General features: G+C 39.5%; 1 protein-coding gene and 1 long non-coding RNA gene across 4 annotated transcripts in view; one reads left to right on the top strand and one right to left on the bottom strand.

Moving 5' to 3' along the window:
* Positions 1 to 24,913, bottom strand: part of NKAIN3 (sodium/potassium transporting ATPase interacting 3) — a 368,461-nt gene that overhangs the window by 94,488 nt on the left and 249,060 nt on the right. The window lies entirely within an intron of this gene.
* On the top strand, positions 1,840 to 17,537 carry LOC118162036. The gene is made up of 4 exons (XR_004748262.1): positions 1,840 to 1,853; positions 4,111 to 4,118; positions 15,089 to 15,093; positions 17,321 to 17,537. It is a non-coding gene; the product is annotated as an uncharacterized LOC118162036 (long non-coding RNA).

Genomic DNA, 24,913 nt, shown 5'->3' with positions numbered 1-24,913 from the left:
GAGAAGCACCAAGAGAGTGGATCATAGAATCACAGAATCATTTAGGTTGGAAGAAACCTCTAAGATCACCACATCTAACCATCAGCCTAGCACTGCCAAGTCTACCACTATGTCCTAACCATCACATTTACATGCCTTTTGAATGCCTCAAGGAAAGGTGACTCAACCACTTCCCTGGGCAGCCTGTTCCAATGCCTTATAACCCTTCTAGTGGATATTTTTTTTTCCTAATATCCAACCTACACCTCCCCTGGCACAACTTAAAGTCATTTACTCTTGTTCTATCAATTGTTGCTTGGGAGAAGAGACCAACCCCCACCCTATTACAACCTCCTTTGAAGTAGTTGTAAAGAGCGATAAGGTCTCCCCTGAGCTTCCTTTTCTCTAGGCAGAATAACCCCAGTTCCCTTAACTGCTCCTTATAAGACTTGTTTCCTAGGCCCTTCACCATCTTCATTGCCCTTCTCTGGACACTCTCCTGTACACTGACCTTCTTGTAGTAAGGGGCCAAAACTGAACACAGTACTCAAGGAATGCTCACCAGAGCCAAATAATCACTTCCCTGGTCCTGCTGACAATGCTATTTCTGATACAAGACTGGATGCTGTGGGCCTTCTTGGCCACCTGAGTACACTGCTAGATCACGTTCATCTGGCTATCAGCCAATACCCTCAGATCCTGTTCTACCAGGCAGCTTTCCAGCCATTCTTCACCAGCCTATATCATTGTATGGGGTTGCTGTGCCCCAGGTGCTGGACCCATCACTTAGCCTTGTTGGCCTTGGCCCATCGATAAAGCTTATCCAGATCCATCTGTAGAGTCCCCCCACCCTCAAGTAGATCAAAACTTGCACCTAAGTTGGTGTTGTCTTCAAACATACTGAGAGTGCACTCATCCAGATCATTGATAAAGATATTGAACAGAACTGACCTCCATATTGAGCCAGGAGGAACAGCGCTTGTGATCAGTCTCCAGCTGGATTTAATTCCATTCTCCACAGCATATTGGGCCCAGCCACCCAGCCATTTTTTGTCCAGCTAAGCCTATGCTCTTCAAAGTCATGAGCAGTCAGTCCCTCCAGGAGAATGCTGTGGGAAATGGTGTCAAAAGCCTTACTGAAATCTAGGTAGACAACATTCATTCATCCACTAAGCATGTCACAGTGTCATTGAAGGAGATCAGATTAGTCAAACCCATGCTGACTGGGCCTGATCACCTGGTTGTCCCGTATGTGCTGTGTGTTGGCACTCAGGATGATCTACTTCATAACCTTCCCTGGCACTGAAGTCACACTGGCTGGTAGTAGGTCTGTAGTTCCTCAGATCCTCCTTACAGCCTTTCTTGTAAATGTTGTTTACATTTAGCTTATGCCTCACTTGTAGCCAGCTAATGTCTGTGGAATAAATAAAAAAGATGTGGATGGATTCAGAGCTAAGCATGTTTGGGGAAGATGAAAAATAAAGCAGGTAAATATGGAGATGTGAAAATGTAAAGCAGCACAGGAGAAAGTTTCCTGTTTCTTATTTCCCACTGATCCTTGGAGAATTCCCCAGTGCTGCTGTTTCAGTACCTGCTACTTTTCAGAGCCAGACACTGAGCAACAATTTTGCTTCTTAAAGAACTGTGGAGAGCTGGGCCCTTAAGGAGAAGGGCTATGAAGTTGGTGAAGGGCCTGGAACACAAGTCCTGTGAGTAGCATTTGAGGGAACTGGGGTTGTCTAGTTTGGAGAAGAGGAGGCTCAGGGGAGACCTTTTGCTTTCTACAACTACCTGAAAGAAAGTTGTGGGTAACTGGGTATTGGCCTCTTCTCACAGATAACTAGCAAGAGGACAAGAGGGAATGGCCTCAAGTTGTGCCAGGGGAGGTGTAGGTTGGAAATCAGGAGATATTTTTTCTCAGAAAGAGGAGTGAGGCATTGGAATAGGTTGCCTAGCGAGGTGGTGGCATCATCGTCCCTGGGGGTGTTTAAAGAAAGGTTGGAAGTGGTGCTTAGGGGCATGGTTTAGTGGGTGATGTTGGTAGTAGGGGAATGGTTGGACCAGATGATCTTGGAAATCTTTTCCAACCTTAATGACTCTATGATTCTGTGAGCGGGGATGGGTCAGCTTGTCATCTGGGTACAGACTGCATTTCTGTGGGTATCAAAGCAGTGACACTAGCATAGGTCTCACCAGCTGTGGTGAAGAAGACCAAAAATAAGTCCTGTCCTGGAAAACTATCTTGGTGTAGTACATTAGGATGTTGCCTAACAGGGCTGTGGATCAAGAATGTGAAAAATCTCACCAAATTTTGCCTTGGTACTTCCAGATAACTCTTATTTCATCACATGTGTAACACTGCATGTCCTAACATCTTCACATTCATGGATTCAATTTTAAATCTCAGTTGTGTACTAGCAATATCACCACATAGCCACTAGCAGTACCGAGACATGAAGAAACTTCAGGAAGCTTTGGATTAGATCCCTCTAAACCTAACTGTGGGACAGAGAAGCACTGGGACTGATCTGAGGTAAAAGGATCTGATAGGACAGTCTAGCTACAGATGGGCAGCTGTAAAGTCACACCAACATGCATACATGGAAAACAGAAATGCCTTCACTGCCTTCCTCTTAACTTTGTTGTCCTGTTTGGAATCAAAACAGCTTTTGCTTACATGATATTACTTTTTTTTTTTTTTTTTTTTTTTTTTGAAATACAGTTATGCATGCAAACACAAGGAGGGCAATCAGTTATTCATATAGTATAATAAGGTATATCTATGAACAGCATACAGGCCACAGGGAATACTTTGTTTCACAAGTTAGAAAACAATGTGACGTCTGCAGATGTCTGCAGTTGAAAATCCTTTTGAAAACTGAAATTGTTATTTCTGATTTTTCTCTTGCCATCAGGAAACACAAATGTTAAATAGTAAAGATTCATGACCTGGACAGGAAAATTAAAATATCTATATATATAATATTAAAAATGCCTCTGTTAAAAAAAAAAAAGAGAGAGAGAGAGAGAGAAAGAAAGAAAAAATAAAGGAAAAGGAAAACCTTGAATGTTCCCATTCTGTTTCATCTTAAATGCATTGGTAAGGGTGCAATTTTTCAGCTGAAAATGTACTCCCATGGCAAGACTACTAAAAAACAGTACTAAAAAGACCATATGTCTCATGGCTTATCTCTGAACAAATAATATGGCCTACTTACAAACTCATGAGGCTTTCTAAGGGGGATCTAATTTCACAGCTTTAAACATCATCTAGAATATGGTAGAGTATAATTCTGCTACTGGTCTGTTTCTTAAGAAATACAGAAATGTGATGATTATTTCACATGATTTATATCAAACAGATCCATATTTGAAACACAAAATGAAATGCTCAAGATGTCACCTTTAAAAATGCCACTTCACATGACTTTACTGAACTTTTTAGACTGAAGTTAATGGTCTAGTTCCAGTTTCTTTTTTAAATAAATACTTATAAAAGCTACCTGGTTTTTAAGAGATTCCAAAAACTTTACAATCAACTTCTAATATTTCATCAAATTCAGTTTCTACGTGGGAGAAGAAAATACAAGTTTAAATTATTTTTTATTGGTATAGATCAGAAAGCATGAGTCTTAAAAAATCAGGCTAAATTTACTGCATTGTATTTTATACATAGAAAATCTGTGGGCTGCAATTCTGACCACTAAGTTCACAGTTGGCCTTCACCTTCCAGCAAATACTCTCTGTAGAAGATACCATGGGTGCTGAGTGCTGGAAGCCATAAAATGAAGAAATATTTATGGAAAATAAACCTTAAGCTTATAATCAATGACACTGATCAGCTTTCTTTTCAGAAACAACATAGTGGATTGGATGCTCTTTTGCTTGAAATCATTTCACTAGGTTAAGTGCCCATAAACATGGTTTATGTAAGTCAGGGCTACCCATCCTATTTGGTAACTGTATGAGCAACTACTGAAGTCACTGTGAGTCACAAATGTCATCTAATGCCCCCATTAAATTCCTAAGTCAAAAGTGAGACTTCATAGTAATACATACTTACTATTTTAAATATGTCAATGACCACTCATAATTCAGCTTTAAAAAAATTGTCATGTGAGATAGCAATAGTAAGCAGTGTCTAAATGTCATAAACAGATTGTGGTGTTTACAGGTATTTTTTTTTTTCACAATACATGTTAAGTAATTTCAAGTAGTGTCTGGCAGAAAGGAAATAGCTAAACTTAAAGGTTCTGTCATGGAGCAGACAGAACCCTAACAAACAAACCCCTTAACATCCCCAAATGAGCTTTCTTGGAATGTACTTCCAGAATGGAGCATATTCAGGTGATCCTATTTAATGAGAGCAATGAAATAGAGGTACAAGTGAGGGCAACTGCTTGTGATAATATTACAATTCATGGAAGTATCTCTCTCTTTTTCTCATTATATTAGTGCCTGGCTACTTTAAAATTCACCTTCCTATGATTTGCGGAAAATATCTATGTTCTTCAAAAGTTGTGTTAGTCTGATGTGTTGGTCTACAATAATGTTTTAATAAAAATAGTTATTGTGATTACATGAACAGGGTTATACAAATAGACTTGCCAGCAAAAGTGTATTTGAATAACCATGATTAGCTTACTGGATTAAAACTGTGAAAGGTGTACTTTCTTAGAAGTGGGGAGAGCATCTCACTATATGATTTGGACTTAATTCAAGTACAATTCCTCCCACAACTTTTTGAATTCCAACCTCTGGAAGATCCACAAAGAAAGCGAGAACAGAAAAAATTGAGAGCCTCTTACTTTCTTTCACTTACTTTCTAAGTAAGCAGATGATTTTCTTTACTTGAAATACAATTAATAAAAACCTGATGAACTGTCTGCATGGATCACATCTGTAGAAAGACTTCTTTGGAACTCTTACTAAAGGAATAAAGAGAAAACCTTTCTAAGTAAAAGAGATTTGCTCCTGTTCCCTTGAAGTGCTGATTCTTTGAGCAAGCTGTAATTTAAGAACTGTATCCATATAGATTGTGCTAACTCACAAAGGAAAACCAAATCAACCAAGCAAACAAACAAAAACACCCAAACACAAACAAAACAAAACAAAATCTCTATTAACACAGCATGAGTAAATTGTACAGAAGCAAATCACAGATTTCCACATCCAAAGTCTGGTCCCAGAGTTGTACTATTTCAGCTAAATTGATAAAATGGAATTGGCAAGACTTCCACCCGCATAGAAACAATTATAATGTTATAAAGGTGTTTTAACAGTATTTCCGATTGTGTTACAGAATGCAGAATAAACCAAAATGGTATAAGGAAGCTTTGTAATAAAAAGAATAATAATGACCATGGTGGTCACTATACCATCTGAATAATTTAATTAAAACAAAAATTTCACCCCTAACTCCTGTAGCAATATTGCTGTTTAGCTCAAGCCTTTACTGCCTTTAAAATGTAAAATGGTCTATCAAGGAGTAAATTACCCTGCAAATGTCATATAAAGGGGTCCTAGTAAAATTACAATTGGCCATTCACTGCAGGTGTAACTTAAAGTGCACTAAAGAATTTGTTTTGCACATGGTCCTTACAGGTACTTTCAAAGAAATTTGATTTGATTTATATCATTTTATACAAGGTAATTTGTTTGATTTATACCTAACAGCTTCACCAATATGCATGGATAAAGTACTGCTCTGTGTGTAAATCTGCTATGTTCTGACAGTGATCTACCAATCTTCTGGATATCCTGAACAAATTACCACAACTCAGGTACAGCACAACTCGACATCAAATGTATGTTGTATAGACTGCCTGACTTGCTGCATGTGTGTAGGTCAACTGAGCATTTTTAGTACATTCCTGGTGAAAAATGTTGGACCTATCAGTCTCAAATAGCCAGTGCTCACAGGTGTATTGTAAGTCAAGCATGATTTTTAGACTAATTTTAGTTTGGTTCCCTAAAGAATCAAAGATGATCATAGCATCTCAGTGTCTCAGTCTCTCAGTCCCCTCAGGGCATTTTAAGACATTTGCAGATGAGGAAAGGTATCAAGTTTATTAACATTCCTAAAGATTTCATTGAAATAAGTCACCAGGAAGAGCAGAAGGATCCTAGGGAAAGATTGCATGTTTTGATATCAGAGAATCCATAAGGGAGATCGATGTCAAAGTACAAATAGAAGATGAGGCATTGCTTCCACTATTCACAAAACTACCTATGTTGCATATTTACCAGATTTTCAACAATGCAATGATAGAATGTTGTTAGCAAGGAAATTGCTACATTTCTGGGAGAATGGCCGTCAGAAATTGTGAACAGTTTTCAAGGTGTCAACATATATTGCACCTTTATATTATATAATATGCCCATTAAAAGGAAAAAAAAATAAAAAAAAAATAAAAAAAAATAAACATCCCCCACCACAGCCAACAGGTACATGCTTATTTTGACTTGCTTGTCTGCACTCAGGCAGGAAGTCCAGGGATACAGGACTTAGAAGAAGATCCTATGAGAGGAAGCTAATTGGAAACCAGATATCTTGCATGAGGCAAGAGATTTAAAATCCTACAAACCACTCCACTCCCCCCCCCCCAGTCACAGGACAGTCACAGAATCACAGTTGGAAGGGACCTCTGGAGGTCATCTGGTAACTCCCCACCACCACCTCCCTGCTCAAGCAGGGCCACCCAGAGCAGGCTGCCCAGGACCACATCTGAAGATCTCCAAGGGGGAAACTCCACAACTTCTCTGGGCAACCTGTGCCAGTGCTCTGTCACCTGCACAGCACGGAAGTGCTGCCTGGTGTTCAGAGGGAACCTCTCACATTCCATCTTGTGCCCATTGCCTCTTCTTCTGGCAGTGGTCACCACTGAAAAAGAGTGGTGGCCTGTCTCCATCCTCTTTGCACCTTTCCTTTCAGTGTTTATACACATTAATAAGATGCCATCTGAGCCAGGAATTTATTTTCCACCAGGGTATAATACATAAAAAAATATATAGTCACAGGAATTACTCCTTCAGAACGTGCCATGAGGCTGTGGCAACATGGAATAGCATCCTCTTTTGTATGACATGCATATTCATCTGAAACACTGGGCTCTTTTTAAAAGCTACGAATAGTTACAAACCCTTACATGTTACATAAACAGCAAAGGATTATTGAAGTGCAAGAGAAAACAATTCAAAACTAATTTTATGCCTCAAGGAGAAGAAAGTTTGTCTCTCTAGAATATTTCCTTTTCTTTCCACCAAAGCTTAGACACTCTTCTTGACAAAATAGGCAACGAAATGTATTAGTACACCTGCACTGAAGCCAATGTAGCTAAGAACATTTAGACTGCTAAAGAATTTGGCCTTGGGAAGGTGGTAGTCAGGGGAGAAGGGAAATTAGGCATTAGATTCAGGCTTGGAAAAGCCAACAATCTGAGAATAAGAAACCCGAACAGTTCCAAATACTGACAGTATCCCTTGGGTAATTAGAATTTCTGCAACAGCAACACTCTAGGTAGTAATGCTATTGTCATTTATAGCCAGAGAGAAAAATTATTAAGAGTTTAAAAATCTCTTGTGACTTAGTTTTATTGTTAACTTACATATAACTAGTGCCATCATATTTTACAGCAATGTAAAATATTATACACATCTATGGCTGTGAATAACTCCAGGGGTCTGAATGGAAAGATACAGACTGATGCTAATATTATCTCGTTAATATTTAATTCCTGTCATGTTCAGAGAGGTCTGTTTTCTGATATATATATATTTATATATTGCTTTCAAGTATTTTCACTGATCTTTATACTTAAAATTAGTTGAAATTATAAAATTGCAAACATCACAAATATTTCCCCTATTTCAGTACTTGATTTTGTAACCTGCATAAAATATCAAAGCTGTAATCATGCTTCATTGAGAATGCTGATTAGTTAGTCCAAGGTCATTACAGACCTGCTTATCATGTATTGCTTAGGTTCAGTTTTTACCTGCATGCTGGCTGTCTATAAAAAGTGGAAAAGTAGTTCCAGATCAACCTTATGGTTCTGCAAAATCTTGTCAGACTTTTTTTAATTATTATTTTTATTATTATTTTTTTCTTGCACCCTATTCTACCAGCTAAAATAATCCCTCTTGCTGGACTCTGCTCAAGGATTTTTCTTCTACACTCTTAGTAACTCAAATAGACAATATAGGTTTATGACATGAGAGTCTTTAACCTTGAAGGTAATCCTCAATGACTTACTTAAAGCAGGACTATTTGGTTTTTATTTTAAAGATCTTTCCAAAGAAGTACAATGAAAAGTGGTGTCTGTCCCACCCTCTGTCTGTTTGCCCTCCTTTTCTTCAGAAATCTCTAAAAGTTTTTAGAATTTTTAGAATACCTGACAGACACCTTTTGTAATGACACGATCATCAAGAGGACGTCATCACAAACAGACTGCTAGAAGCAATGTCAACATTAACATCTTCCTTTTCAGTTTAGGCATGATTTTTATTTATTTATTTTTCCTGAAGCACAAGATAATGGAAAATAGATTAGCAGTACCGGACAGGAAGGGAGATATCATCAGTACCAGCAGCAATCAACTGCATTACACCTGCTGCATCATGTCTGAGATGTCACAAGAAAAGCTTAAACTTGTACTATTCCAGAATGTAGGTGGTTTGCCTATAGTCAAATAGTGTAGTAGCAGTGAAAGAGAGCTTTTATTCTCAGAAAATGGCTACAGATTGTTAAGGAAGAGTCTCAGTGCACTAGAAAACAGTGTTTGCCTCAGTGCTCCTTTGCAAGTCGTTTATGCTCGCAGTCCATCATCCAATGCAGTCTTCAGTGCTGCTAGTGACAGTCCAAGAAAGAAAAATAGATAAACAGAGCAGCTAATGTTGAGAACCTCATTTTTAAATGATTCCTCTGGAAGATTTCCCAGAGTACACATCTGCCTGCACTTCAGAAAACAAGTCTCACTGGAGATGCAGTGAGAACAGCTACATTTACTCACAGTGGGTAGGCTGCTTCTCTCCCCTTCTTTTGAGATACTGTGCCTACTACTTATCCTTTCAAAAAATTTATCCAGTTAGTAAGAGCAAGAACTATGCATTTAATAAAAGCCACAGGCAGATCCCAATATGGCAGTTGCAATACTAAGAACAGAAACCAAGGAGAAAAAGATCTATGTGACAGGCAGATTTTAAACATAGTCAGGATTTTGTTGTTGTTGTTGCCTCATTGTGATATTTTACTTATCTGCTGTGCTTCCATCCTTAGTTGTAATATGGAAGTGCTAGCGATGGTCATGACACAAAAGGTACAGTCCCAGGTGTTAATGCTTTGGATAAGTTTTATGTAGTACAAATATCAGAATCAATTTCCCATATGTAATCTTTTATCTCCAATATAATTTATTTTTTAGAATACCTAAAACATTCACATTGTAAAAGGTTTATGGCCACATAAAGTTAAAAAATAAATGCTGAAATAAATAATCACGACTTCATGACATTCGTCATGTTTATTCACAGCACTGCCAGTCAGTGAAGAGGAGACCACATATGAAGGAGTTCCCTTACTTCTACCAAAACAAAAAAGATGGCAAGCAAATTAGTTTTTTTAATTCTTAGATGCCCAAAAGTAAAATGATACATACTATACAGACGGAATGGCTATTATTTTGCCATGTTCCTAAGTTAAACTTCTTAAGTTTGAAAACAGTGCAAAATTCATCCAGAGTTTCCAACATGCCTGCAGTCCATTCTCCCCTTGAAAGCAGCCCTTTGTCTTTTCCTCGTGAGCAGAATGACAGAAAGAAAATTCCCATAGTAGAGGAAAAATAGCAGAATTGCCTAAGAAAATTGTATTTGATTTTACATCTGGAGTGAATTTAAGAAGCAATTTATTTATTTTTTATTTCAAAAGGAGTATATGTGTTTTGCAGAGGACTGCTTACAATATTGCTTGAGGAACCATAACAAGGAAAGTGAGCGTGTCCTCTCTTTTCTTTCCATGGCTGAAGGGGGAACTATCCCCACAGAATAGCCCCTCCAGTCTTTTCTCCTCCATTGTCCCACCTCAAAATAATCCTGCGCATGGAGGGCCCAAAAAATCTTACAAATGTTGCTAAAAATAAAACTGTGGTGTCCCATTTTCATTTCATGCAAATTAATCCTATGAAGAAAATATGTTATATATCTTCAATTGAATTTCATTTGCTCTGCAGTCCCATTAAAACATTTATGTATATATGTTCCCCAAGACCTAGAGTACAAGTCTGGACAATTATGGGCTCAGGTGTGCTAAAAATGTTATTGAAGAGAGCCAAATGGCAAACACAGTCCCTTCATTCATGCACCTTTTGTCCCCTCCATCATGCACATACAGTATTTTACTTAATTTCTTATAAGTGGTATCTTATATACTAGTTTTAGAGCCTCCATGGCCAGAAACTCAGCCATTATATTGTATTTTTCATAGGTTTTACTATAATTTCATTAAAATCTTACAGAATAGGCTTAAGCGTCTGTGTGAACATAAATGAAAATAAAATGCATTCTTGATAAGCAAAAGAACAAAATCAAAAATAAAGGCAAAAGCAAAGGAAGAGAAAAACTACCACTAGTTCAAAAGCCAAGAAAGGAAAAAAGTTGACATCCTGAAGGAAACATAACTACTGATGATGTAGTTTGGGACTAAATGATTGTTATTTTTTAACTGCTGAAGAATGGATTACAATAGTAGAACTGAGGAAAAGAGTTTTTGGTTGTTAAAGTTGTTTCACTTAGTTCAGAGAGCTGTAAAGATAATGAAATTGAACAGAACAGAAAGTGCTATTCAAATCAGTGACCTAGGAATAAGGTGTGCACTCTTCCTAATATGACTTGTCACAAAAATAATCAGCTGGTGTAATAACTTAGTCTTCTCCAATTAGAAGGTCTCCCCAAGGGGACCAAATTTAGTGACAACAGGCAAGTGATATCTAGTGTTATTCTTTAACAGTCCCACTCTGATGGCAACTTTGACTCTCCAATTACTATATATCAAACAAATAGCCATTTTTACAGATCCTAATTAATATTTAAATGGAAGAATAAGCTGATACAGTTTTACAGTGTTTTCCCTTGATAATAATCTTTTTCTTTAAATAAAGAAAATAGAGGGAGATTTTTATGGATGATAACATTTTCTGAGTCAATTAAAGGTAAGGAGAGTGGCAACAAAAGAATCTTAGGCATCTAGAGATGAGAGATAAAAAGAGAGTTTTATCTCTCTTTATCACTTAATTAGTTAAAGCTTATGTTTAATTTTACCAATTCTTACTAATCATTACATGAATCTAATTTATAAAGACATGCAGTCCATTTAGCATTAATCTGAAGTAATTAAACGGCATACACTAGGAATTCTTTGCAGAGTATCAAAAGGAAACCAATGATTAGACTCTCAGGAAAGAGATCAGTCTCACCTATCTTCAGTAGGTCTAAAAAGTCTAAAAGTTAAGTACCTAATTTCACCTAATTTTTTATCCCTCCTGGAAAAAATGTAGCTCCAAAGGGCAGCTGTTGCTACATTAGGTATTTAAAAGATGTAAGATGCCTCTAGAGGATGTCTCCTTCTGCTTTCTGCTGAAGATGGAATGAGCCCATATAATCAACCTAGACTAGCTGGAGATGATTAATCTCCCAAAATGCTTTGAAATGTAAATCAAGGCTTTAAATCCAGCAGACAAGATCTGTGTTATATGCATTTATTTAATAAATGGCATTTTTTTTCATCATTTAGAGGTACTGATGAAGCTAAATCCATTTATATGTAGAAGTTGCTTTCAAATCCTAGAAGATGGTGTATAATCAGGTGACTTCATATTTGTAAAAAGCACAATGAGATATTAAAATATAATTATTTAAGAAGAATGCAACAGCTTGAATTTCTTTAAATGCAGTAATCATACTAACAAATTATATTAGCAATTACTCGTAATAGGATTTTCCTTTAATAAAACGCTCCATTCCAGACTGGCATTTCTATACCTTTTTTTTTTTTTTTTTTTTTTTTTCAGTGTTCAAAACCCAATCCCATTTCCTGCTACAAATAGCATTGTTCTTCGGTTTTTGGAAATTGTTGACAAATAAGGAATAAAGTAGAAGAGAAATAAAATTATTAAGGATCTGAAAAGACTGAGATATGAGGAAAGTTTAACAGGATGAATTATCCTTAATTGGCCAGACAATACGTACAGGGAAGACATCATAACCATCTGTAAGTATCCTGAAAGACATAAGCCATGAGAGGGAAAACTGTCTGGAGGATTACCAGGAGAAAATGGCTTGGTCTAAAGCAGGACCACGGCTCCTGAATAACACGACCAGCTGCAGGGTGATGAGACCCTTTTTCTCATGCACTACTTCCCTAAGCTGCAGACCCCCTAAGGTTGCACCAGCAACCTAAGGTGGGTGGTGCCTACCCCCACCTGGATCCTGTGTGAGCTGGTGCCTACCACAGACTCAATCATGCAGCAACATACAGTGCTCAGTGATGCACTAGCAGCTGCCTTCAGCTAAGCAGGATGGTTTGGGTGAGAGTCATAGAATCATAGAATATCTTGGGTTGGAAGGTCATCTAGTTCCAACCTCCCTGCCATGTCTTGAACACCTCAAGGGATGGGGCATCCAGAACTCTGAGCAACCTATTCCAGTGCCTCATCACCCTCTGAACGAAGAATTTCCTCCTAACCTCTAAACTAAATCTCCCCTCTTTTAGCTTAAAACCATTACTTCTTTCTTGACATTGTCTGCCCAAGCAAAAAGTTACACTCCATCTTCTTTATAAGCCCCCTTTAAGTATTGAAAGACCACTATAAGGTCTCCCTAATGAGTTCTTCTCCCAGTCCGTACTCATGTCCAGGCTTTCCCCGACCCAGATGCAGCACCTTGCATTTGGATTTGCTGAATCTCGCTAGGTTTACATGGGCCCACTTCTCAAGCTTGTCCAGGTCCCTTTACATGGCATTTCTTTCTTCTGTTGTATTGACTGCACCAATCAGCTTGGTGTCACCTGCAAACTTGCTGAGGGTGCACTCAATCCCATTGTCTATTGCACTGATAAAGATATTTAACAGTATTTAACAGCAGAATCCAGCTACACTTCACTGCTGAAAGTGCTATTTCTACCTGGTCTCTTCCAGAAGAGCAGGGAAATGCCCCATGGAGGGGTCTGACCCAGGAGCTGGATGTACCCTGCTTGGCCAAGGCCATGGCATGCAATCTAAGAAATGTAGGAACTATCCTTAATGCCTATCTGAATAGTTTAATGGGCTTAAGTGTTTTGCATACCAGGTACTCAAACCAAGTACAATACGTTCAAATGCATAACATGGGTTTGGACACTATACAAGAGTGTAAGGATGTCTTCAGAAGAAAGCCAAAATCCATTTGAGAGCACTGGTGAAGGTTATCTGGCTAGACAACCCTCCAGGTTGCAAGTTCTCCAGCCCCACAGCTCTGAACAGTAACCACTGAAGGTGGGGTAAATTTGTTCCCAGAAAAGTAAAATAGGGAAATATGCATGGAAAGGTGATGTTACTGTAGCCTCCTCTCTAAGAGACACTTTATAATCCACCTTCACACAGAAAGGGAAAATAAGGTTTACAGGTCCTAAAATGCTTGGCAACATCATCCTTCTGTGTGGATTGTCCCAAGAATCTTCAGTTTGTAGTTTAGATCTGGTCCAACACTAAAACTCCTGTCACTTTCAGACTGCTCCATCTGACTGCCATTCCTCTTTTGCCTAACCTGATCTTTGTTACCTTACCTATATTCTTTACTTCTGCTGTCAGATTTTTATATCCCACAATCTCTGCTCTGTCCAGAAAGACTTTCTGGGAAGGGATGAATACTTTCTCTATAACTTGTACATATTTACATTTCAACCACATTTTGGAAGAAAAAAAAATCAATTTTTGTGTACTCATAATTTATCAGTATCTATAAAATATCTGTTTCATAATCATTTGCTTCCTTCCCAATTTCAAAACTGGTATCTTAAAAATAATTTCCACTCCTAAAGAAGACAGGAGCTGAAAAATCAGTGTACTGGTAGAATGACTTGGCATTTTGTAGCAAGTAACTTGCACTGCATTTATCAAACTGAAAAGACTGTGGGTGCATGATCCTTTCTGCTCCTTGCATTATAATGAACTAAATTTAGCTGTACCCATCTCTTCTGTGTAAAATTTTGCACACCCACAATATGCAGGTTTTAAAAAAATATCTGTAAAGATATTGCTTTCCAGTTTTCTTCAGAAAAGGAGTCTCAATGTTTTAAGGAATTTGCTTCCTACATTTCCTTCTTCTTTTCTTCCAGGCATAGAAATCATACCATTAATCTCCGTAAGACTGGAAAAGATTGAAGTCTCCACCAGACAATATTTTGTGAGTGTGTATATTTTAATAGCTGCAGTTACTCTTGCAAGTACACTGTCTGAATTCTGCACTTAGTGCCAGTTATACAATTGTGTTAAATATGAAAGCCCAGGCCCAGATAATACTCTATGTCTAAGAGTCAGCAATTTTCTTAGTGAACAGAGTGCAGCGTATAATGCTAAGGAATATCAATGACAGTTCACTTTGTGTCCTAGAAGAAATTTGACTTCAAAGTATTTGCCACAGAATATGAATAAGTGATAGAAAAAAAATCCTCCAAACTCCTTTTAAAATAGCATTAAAATAAATTATTCAATAATTCACTGCATTTCTTCACTAACTTTTCAGCATTTATAGTTTAAAATTTCCAGCCAAATGTGCAGAATGAATATGGAAGATAATTTTTCTGATGTGAAGTAATTCTTTTCACCCAACCTAATTTAAAAGCAAATTGGGTTAGCAAAGTTAGGTTGCCCACTAGTCAAACATCAGCTCTGATGTATTTAGAAATATCTGTGAAAAATTAAACAAAATCCAGTGTTTTTTGAGCAGCAACCTGCCTTATCTGTATAGGAAAAAATATAGACATGAATCTGACAGAATGGCTGCCCTTTGTGGAATGTAGTCACCACTTCCTAGAACAAAAAAGCCACCAGTATTTGTCCTCATTAAAATGGTTGTCAAGGGAGAGTTAAGTGTTAAAAGAAATTAATTATGTTAGGGTAACTGAATTATTCCTTCAAGGATACAAGTTTCAAGAACAGTTCAGACAAAAGTTCTCATGCATATCAGAAAAGAAAGATATGATGTAGGGTTATGTTTAGTCTATCGAATCCAGCTCATGGGTATGAAATTGAAATGCAATAGCTATGAAATTGCTGAGATTAAATGACATATGGACAGAGCAATAGTGTATTTGATTTCCCTACCACACTGGAGCTGAAAAGGCAGAAATAAATGTGATAGTTTCCTCCTAGGATTTATTTTAAAAGATCAAAATCCTAACAAGGTTTCTAAATTATTATTTTTTTCCAAAATAAATAAACAAAGTGTTCCTGGTTCATAAAAGTAGATGTATCATCTACTTAGTCACACCCCTTAATCCGCTGACTTTTCCTGTGTTCACCTCATGTTGCACTTAATAAAGAGGCACTAATCAACCTACCACTCCTATGAAAACTAAATTCTTCAACAAATTCATGAAGGAAATTGAAAAATAATGCATTGTACTCTTATATATTATCTCTTTCTTGACTGACACCAGATGAAGTGAAAACAAAATTGGAATTCCTCTTTGAGGAAGACAGACCGAAGCTTTTCTATTATTATAGTAATATTATTATAACATATATATCATTATTACAATATTAGTGTAATATATACGAGAATTTGACTATCTACATTTTAAAATAAATAAATAAAAAATCTCTGGAAAACTTGTCCCTGTTGGCTGACATCACATTTCATAAAATCCATAAAAAACATTGTCTCTGGCCTTACGGATGTAAACAGAAAGACAATTGCTGGTTAACTGGAAAATAAAATAACTATTCTTTTAAAAAAAAAAAAGACCTCACACAACTTCTGTTGTATCAGCAGAAATCTGCAAAAAGAGGGAAAAGAAATTTTGACATCAATCCCCAGATTGTGTCCTTTATCTCCATGTAAGTAATGGTATCTCTCCTTTCGGATGACAAAGGACTGCAAGTGCATGCTACCTGTATAGGTCTGCCAGTAGATTTGTGTTCTTATATCTATAAATATAAAATGATGGAGAGTGTCATCTTCAATTAGTCAGGTACGCTTTGGAATTACTGGAAGCATCTTTATATAACCAACACTGGCAAGATGACATTTATAAAATTCAACTTTCCAAATGGCTATTACAGTAAGTAGCTGCTGAATTAAATTTCAGAGAAATTATGTCTTTAATTTAAAATACTTAGAGGAATTTTACTTACTTGTTTATTTTTCAATGAGTATGTAAGCATGAAATAAAATCATTAATAATTCAATGAGAAATGCTATATACATCCAGAGCAATTAACTGTTTTTACAGAACATTTGTCAGCCACTTTTGAAGTAATCCAGTTGTTCAGTGACTAATTATCACACAACCTACAGTTTTTAGATCTCATGGAAATGGTTACTTTTAGAATACACACACACAAAAAGAGATAATTATGTAGAGTTAGGGTACTGTGTCATCATTTTTACAGTATAATTAGGAAGATGTTACATTATTGTATAGAAAAACAAGATCTGACAGCGAGACTGCATAAGTAGGACACCACCTCAGTGATGATGTCAGTTGTAAGGCCAAAGACCAAATCATTTCATCTCCCACAAAAAGCGAGTAAGGAGTGCACTCCCACAGTGCTATTGCTAACATGAAATAGTGTTTAAGCACAATGATGGAAATCAGATTCAGGTATTATTGCCAGGGCTATGACTTGTAGTAACACTGCAAACACCTAAAAATACTGTCATAGATCACTGTTAAGTACTTTACAGCATATTACAGAATATGGGATACATGGCATGGGAATGCAAAGTTCTTTTAGAGCATTTAAAATGAGCTTTTAGTTTCTAGCAAACCATGTCTTAGTCATGATTATTTTGATGACTAAATAACTCATTTCTTAACATTCTGTAACACTAAAATGTTTGGCTAACAGCTGAAGAAGGCATGGTTTTAAGACATTCAAATCCCCTCCTTGTATCTCTAATGTTCCCTCTGAAAAAGCATACATAATCAGTGCACTAAATAATAATAATAATAATAATAATAAAAAATCTCCCAAACTAACTTTCTGAATAACAGAGATGCTACAAGTTGTAGCAGGTGGGGGTCAGGCTCTCCTCCCAAGCACCAACGGATAAGACATGAGGAAATGACCTCAACTTAAGCCTTGAGGTTTAGGTTGGATATTAGGAGAAATTTCTTTACTGAAAGAGTTGTATAGTATTGGAACAGGCTGCCCAGGGAAGTAGTTGAGTCACCATGCCTGGAGATCTTCAAGAAACGTGTATATTTAGAACTTAGTAGCATGCTTTAGTGGTGGACTTTAGTACCAGGTTAAAGGTTGGACTGGATGATCTTAAAGGTCTTTTCAAACCTGAATGATTCTATGATTCTAAGTACTCCAAAAATTATTCATTGAAAATCCTTCTCAGTGAGTGAAGTTACTTTAGCAATTTTTGTTGCGGAAACTCCTACCACGGACATGATGATAATGTCTATGTCCCACATGAGAACAATCACAACGGAGAGCTTCCTGAACTGCTTTACCATGTACTCCTCTTCCCACAGAACCCAAAAGGACTTTTGAAGGAGTCAGAAGAGCTATTAAGACTGTTTTTGTACAACCATGGGCAACTATGCAATAAATTTTTAGTTCAGAAAGGTCCACATGATAGTCTTTCCACCTATTCCTATATATATCCATAAAACCCTTCCCAGAGCCATGTAGAAAGTACAAGACCTGCAGTACAAAAGACCCTGCAAAAATATAACTTAGTTACTCTGAGTTCAACATGGAACTGGAATGATTTAATGTATGGATCTTCTTCAAGAAATTGCCTTGTGCACGGATCCCTCCATCTTTTGCTTTCATAAAGGATTTATCAAATCAAAATCAGAGGAGTTCTCCAGTGCCATATGATGCTCTTTTCCTCTAGAACATTTTTTTTTCTTTTTACTGTGTTATCAGAGCATCTTTCATAGTGTAATAGCTGACAGCCAACATTTTTTTTCCAATGGAATTTGTCCATTTTTCTTTTCTTACACTTCTTTAGGGAAAAGTATTTTTCTATGGTTTTGTATCAATGAAGAAAGGACCAAAGCTTTGTCCTTGACCTACTCTCATCTCTAAACAGAGCTGAGGTCTCAGTCCCAGTGTTTGGGACTCTATTTGGAGACAAAGAATTACAAGGTCGAGAACAATCTATTTTACTTTATTGTATATATTATGATCCTCCAGCTGGGCTCGTGGCAGGCTGACAGTTTAAACCACAGCTGGGAAAGATTCTGGGCATCTGAGCTTTGCCTCATTTATGTGTACTTATACCTGCCAAATGTCATGGTCACATACTTGTCCCCATGGCTCTGACCCTGGCTGCAACAGGGGAGGAGGCTATTTTCACTTCCCTCTTGTAGCTGCTCAGGTTTCCTGATGAAGTTGCTGATATCTGAAATTGTTTCTTCATCTCATTCAGACAGGCTCTCAGCACTGCTTGCCTTTGGGAAGAGCATGAAGCCATACCAGCTCCCTTTCAGAGGAAATGAATCAACTAATTTGGGAGTATTACAAAGGCTTCTATCCCCAGCCTTCCTGCAAATCCTAAGGTCTTCTCTGAGTGCACTATTAAAAATAGATGGAATAACAGATGGACGTCACTAATGTTTGATGCTGGGTGTGCAAAAGTGTATTTTTAATAGCATCAATCTAGTGAGCTATAGCTGTTCTAAAAGTACAGTCACAGAATCACAGAATCACAGCATCACCTAGGTTGGAAGAGACCTCCAAGATCACCATGTCCAGCCTCTGACCTAACACTAACAAGTCCTCTACTAAACCATATCACTAAGCCCTACATCTAAACGTCTTTTAAAGACCTCCAGGGATGGTGACTAAACCACTTCCCTGGGCAGCCTATTCCAATGCCTAACAACCCTTTCAGTAAAGAAGTTCTTCCTAAGATCCAACCTAAACATCCCCTGTTCCCAATGAAGCGTATGCCAGTCCAAGCCAAGAGCCGCCAGTTTCTTGAGGATAATGTTGTAAGAAATGGTGTCAAAAGCCTTACTGAAGTCAAGGTTGATCACATCCACAGCCTTTCCCTCCTCCTTCAAGTGTGTCACTTTGTCATAGAAGGAGATCAGGTTCTTCAGGCAGGACCTGCCTTTCATAAACCCATGCTGGCTGGGCCTGATTGCCTGCTTGCCCTGCAAGTGCCACGTGATGACACTAAAGATAATCTGCTCCATGAGCTTTCCTGGCACTGAGGTCAAACCCTCCTCCTATCGCAGGCACAGTAAACTCTGGTGGTCACACTCTGGGGGCTTTCTGATGAAGGCTCATAGTTTTCTTCATCTTGTACTCTCCGTTTTGCACATGCTCAGTCATTGTTTAACTGCTTCAGCAGTTTTGATCTTTTACAAACTCAGCTAACTTAGTTGTTTTAAGCTCTACTTTGGGCGCCATTCTCACAACAGCATTGCCTCACGATGGTCAGGTGACCTCTGTTAGTGCTGCCATCAGGGGCACCTGGAGACCGTTATAATGTCACCCTATGTCCTCACAAAAGGTGGCCTGCATCCAGTCCAGCTTGTGGGACTCGACAGCTCAAGGATCTACGGCTGGAAGGAGAGATAGAGGCGGAGGTGTTGCAAGAGGCACACACGAAGCCATTCTTGTTGCACCCAAGCCATCGAAGTCCTCTGGTAATGTTCTCAAATCTATAGACATCTAAGTACCTCATAGTCTTGCCACGTATAACCTATCATAAGCATATTTGCCATTCTAATAGCAATGTTTGCAATCCATACACAGAATGGTGACAGCTACAGTACTCTAGACAACTGGTTTGAACCTAGAAAGTTAATGTCTGGTTTCTGCTAGAATCTTTTCTTCCTGCTTCTATCTGCAGTAGTCCTACTGGTGGCACTTGAAGTGTCGAGGTCCTGCTGGCAACCCATGAGGCAAGGGAGGTGCTGAAGGCCGCAGCCTGCTGCTAAGTGCCTGGCACCAGGGCAGCCTCCCCCAGTGTACGACAATCTCCACGTCGCAGCGGTCACAGGCACCATGAGCCGGCAGCCACACCAGGAGGAGCCAGAGGAGGCCCCCAGGGACGAGACATGCCCCATCTGCCTGGGCCAGCTGTCCAACGCTGCTCGCATCGACTCCTGCAGGCTCTCCTTCTGCCTGGAGTGTGTCCAACTCTGGGCTGCTGAAAGACACCTGCCCGCTGTGCTGTGGGCACATCATCGCGATTGTGTGCCTGGCCCGATGACCTCGCAGATGGGTGCAGCGCAACGCGCGGCTGGGGCGGTGGCAGCAGCAGCGGCAGTGGCAAAGGAGCCTTTCAAGCTACTGCTCCTGCAGTGTCTCACCCAGGCACAGGGAGTGCAGCCCCTCCACTGAACGACAACTTGTCAGGAGCCACTCCTGGCACGCAGGGCAGGCTGGGCGCAGACTTCCATGGTCCCCGCAGGACGCCAACACCGGGGACACAGCCTGGCTGCACAGGGTCCAGCAGGAGCAGCTGGGGGCCGGGGACCATGCGGGCCACCAGGCCAGGCCCCCCACCTGAGCAGGTGGCCGGGCCTCACCTGGGGACAGGCTGGGGCTGGCAGCCACAGTTTCCCCAGGAATAAATTATGACTGTTCCACCCTGCAAAGCCTCTGCCTGCACTTATTCCTGCATCAGTTAGTGGAGCGTGGGGGGGGGGGGGGTGAATGTAGCCCAATCCTGCTGCCCATGCCACCAATTGGTTTGGGGATCTCTGCTCCTGATGGGGAGAGGCTGCAGGTGGCAGGTCCCCGAGTGAGACTTGGGTGTGAGAAGTCATTTGGGAATGGGAAAGTGTTGGTAGCGGGAGCAGCCACGAAGTGACCTGGCCCGACTGGGAAAAAGGCTGACAGCAATAGTTTCCTAAAAGCCTGCCAGAAGAGAAAGCCTGACAGCTGCAGAACCAGGCCTGGCAACCTGGGGCATCCTTGAAAGAGGAGGAAGGGGAAAAGTTAACTGTGGAGGGGAGGAACAGAAATGCCTACCTCTATTCTCCTCACTTGTTTTCTGGCCTTGCATAGCAACAGAATCAAATCAGAAGTGGAAAGAAATAAACGAGGACTAGTACTGGGGAAAAGGAAGGTGAAGCTATTGGAAGGCTTATGGGACAGGACAGAAGGAGGGTTTGAGCAGAAGGAAAGAAAACTAGCAATTATGAGAAAGTAATCACAGTGACAGAAAAAAAAAAAAAAAGACAAAAGTAGAGATAAAAGGGATACAAAGACAGAGAGAGGTGAACAGGGGAGAGAGAGCAGTGAGATAAAAATAGATCTAGGAAAGCACTCTCAATTATAGAAAACAGCTCCCTTACTTCCCATGCTCACGCTGATGAAAAACATCTCCCTTGAAGCTACGCAAGCCTGGACAATGATACGTCCTGCCAAACACAGAATCGCTTTTCTGTGTTCTCTGATACATCCTCACCTCTTTATGAAATTATATTACTTAGATGAGCTATGAGCCATTAGCAAAAAGGTACTTATATACTTAAAATTCATTTGTGAACACATTCATTTCCTTCACCTTTGTTCTGTCCTCTCCATTACCTTACTGTGCTGCAGACTTTTCCCTCTGCAATCCTTTATTTGCCCATGCTCAGAACATTTTTGAAAACTGGACACTTAGAGGTTTTGAAATTAAGATGGAAGTGCAGTTGTTAGTCACTTTAATCCAAATTTAAGCTTTCAGTGCTACTTTCATTGGCTGCACTCTTGTAAAATCATATTTAATTTTCTTTTTTTCCAGATTTTCAAAAACTGAGAAGTATGTAATAAAATGTAAAACCCTTACAAAATATCTTTCTTGCTAAGCGTATGTAATGTAATCTCTTTCTGTAATATTTCATATGTTCACTGATGATCTGGAAGACAGAGTTTGTTATCAGTAATAAAGTTCAGGTAAGATGCAAAACTAGAAGATTTTTCAAACAGCTGCATAAGAAATGGATTTATGTGCAACTGGAGAGCCGGGAGTAGCTGAGAAGGATACTATATAAGGGTAATATTGGACAAAAAATCCAAAAAGGCAGATTGGGACTATTAGTCTTGACAGAAATACACCACTGAAGGAAGCAGGAAAAGAAAGAGACATCAAGGGAATACAAATCAGGGAGAATATAAGGTTTCTGGATAATGGAGTGGTACTGACAAATGAGCAGGAGAGGACAAAAGGAGGGAGAAGAGACAGAGACAAGTTGGGGAGGACATGGAAGTAAGTGGCCAACATTTCTCTTCCCCAGAGAACTGTGCTTTCTGAAACTTACTCACCTCTTTGCTTGGGAAAGGAGCCCCAAAACTCCTATTCCCCTGCAAAACCCATGGGCAAAATCTTTTCTTCCATTCCAATTCTGATCCACCAAGATGCCAAACCACTTTTTCTAGCCACCGTTCTACTAGTTACAACGATGGAAGTGTATTCCATGGATCAGGAAGCTCAAATCTAAACAACAATCCATGTGTTAGTATTTTTGACACCCAAAAATATGCTACAGAAGTATAACAAAGCCCATCAGTCAAAAGTAAAATTTCAATTTTCTGTTTTGCTGAAAAATTTGTACCCCAGAATTTTCTCTTGTTACAAGCAGGAAAAAACAATAACCAGATTTCAAAGAATATAAATCATCCAAACTATTCTGTATTTAGAAACATCAAATCAACCTGGATTAACATTTATTTGCCTATCTTGGTCTATGTAAAACAATGTCGTATTCTCATAAGAAAAAACCTGCACCAGTAAAATAAAATGGATACTTCCTGACCTGACCAAAATGAAAAGTTTGGAGAAGAATCTTCTTAAAATGTCAGTTGAAATACATATACTCCTTACATTTCATTTTGTGGGCTGAACACTTTCTGCTAGAAAACCTTTTTGTCAGAAATTCTTGACCAGCAGCTAGCCAGCTGCAGAGTTAGGATGAATATCCAGGCTGCCCACTTGTATGTCCAGACCTGGATCAAGGAGAAAGTAGGTAAATAGTGGCAGTTCCCACAAAGAACCTCTCTGTGGATTCCAGAGCCGCAGAGAATATTTTATTTATTTATTTATTTTTTGTTGTACATGACTAATGCAGACATTGCCATTTCATGCTGACAAGACCACAGGCTGAGAATAACCAATGAGGCTGCAGTCTCCTCCCAGGCCAGATGACATGGCATTACAATGATCACTTGGCTCTTCTAATCTGTTTTGTAAGCTACAGGTAGTTCTCAGTGGAGACCTTGCACTGTGTAACTAACCACGTTACAAAATAAACCCCAAAACATTCAGTTTTGTATCATCTCCCTGAGTCCCACTTCACACAATCCACATTTGTAAATAAATAAATAAATAAAATTTACTTTGATTTCCTTCTCTTCTACTACACTGTGTCTGAGAGCTGGTCTCCCATTAGTGGCACGTCAAGTTCTGGCTGCCAGAGCCCATCTCTTTGCCTGCTGGAGATGGAGGGCAGCCCTCTTTCCTGAAAACCCCAGCTTACACACTGGACAGATGCTCCAAATGATGTGAGAAAAAATATCAAAAATAAGAAAAGCAAGGAGACATCGACATCATTCCACTGTCACATTCTGGAGCATGGTGACAATTTCTAGAAGTTTCCTTTGTGCCCTCTGTTCGCTAAAGTAGAAGCAAAAAGATCAGCAAAAAGAGAGGGGAAGAAAAGAGGACAAAGAATTAACAGTAGAGGGAGAAATGCAACAGAGATGGTAAAGAAATAAAGAAATGGAGCACTAAGTTTCAACCAAAAACTAAGAGAAAATCTCCCAGGGGAGAATCAAAAGCAGGGATGAAAAGGATGCTGAATAAAAAAAAAAAAAAAAAGAGAGAGACAGAGAAAGAGAGAGAGAGTAAGGAAGGAAGGAGACTAAGGAGACTAGAGCAATATACCAACCTAGTCTTAAAAATAAAGAGAGACTAACGTGCCATAGATAAAAAAACCTGCAAAATAATAATTTAAAGGGAAGTGTGTTATGCAGCTGTAGTGGGTTTACATTGCAAAGTTTTGGTTGCAGGGGTGGCCTCTGTCAGAGCCCAGCAGCCCCATATCAGATCAGAGCCAGCTCCAGACGGCTCCAAAAGGGACCTGCTGCTGGCCAGAGCTGAGCCAGGGAGTGATGCTGGGTGGGCCTCTGGGAGAGCAGATTGAAGGAAGGGGAAAAAAAACAAACAAACAAAAAAAAACAACTTGCTGTTCAACAGCAGCTGGGAGAAAGAGGAGTGAGAAATGTGAGAGAACGAGCACTACAGACCCCCAAGTCAGTGCAGCAGGAGGGCAGGAGGTGCTCCAGGCACGCAGCAGCAGTTCCCCTGCGGGCTGTGGACAGGCCCCTGGTGGAGCAGGCTGTCCCCCTGCAGCCCATGGGTCCCACATGGAGCAGATCCCCATGCTGCAGCCCATGGAGGAGCCCCCGGTGGAGCAGGTGGGTGTGGTGGGAGCTGCTGCCTTTGAGGGACCCGTGCTGGAGTGGTCTTCTAAAGGATGTGGTGTTTCTAAAGGATGTGGTGTTTCTAAAGGAAGTGGTGTTTCTAAAGGATGGACCTCATGTTATGGACCCATGTGGGAGCAGTGCTGCCTGTGGGCAGCCCCCGCAGGCTCAGCTGGGGAAGGACGGCACCCCTGGAAGGGACCCCACGGGGAGCAGGGGCAGAGAGGGACTGTGAAGGAGTGGCAGAGATGAAGCATCAGGGACTGATCGCAATCCCCATTCCTTGTACCACT

The sequence above is a fragment of the Oxyura jamaicensis genome, chromosome 2 (genome assembly GCF_011077185.1).
Source record: "Oxyura jamaicensis isolate SHBP4307 breed ruddy duck chromosome 2, BPBGC_Ojam_1.0, whole genome shotgun sequence".
In the NCBI taxonomy this organism is placed as follows: domain Eukaryota; kingdom Metazoa; phylum Chordata; class Aves; order Anseriformes; family Anatidae; genus Oxyura; species Oxyura jamaicensis.
This window is presented reverse-complemented; position numbering and strand designations above follow the sequence as displayed.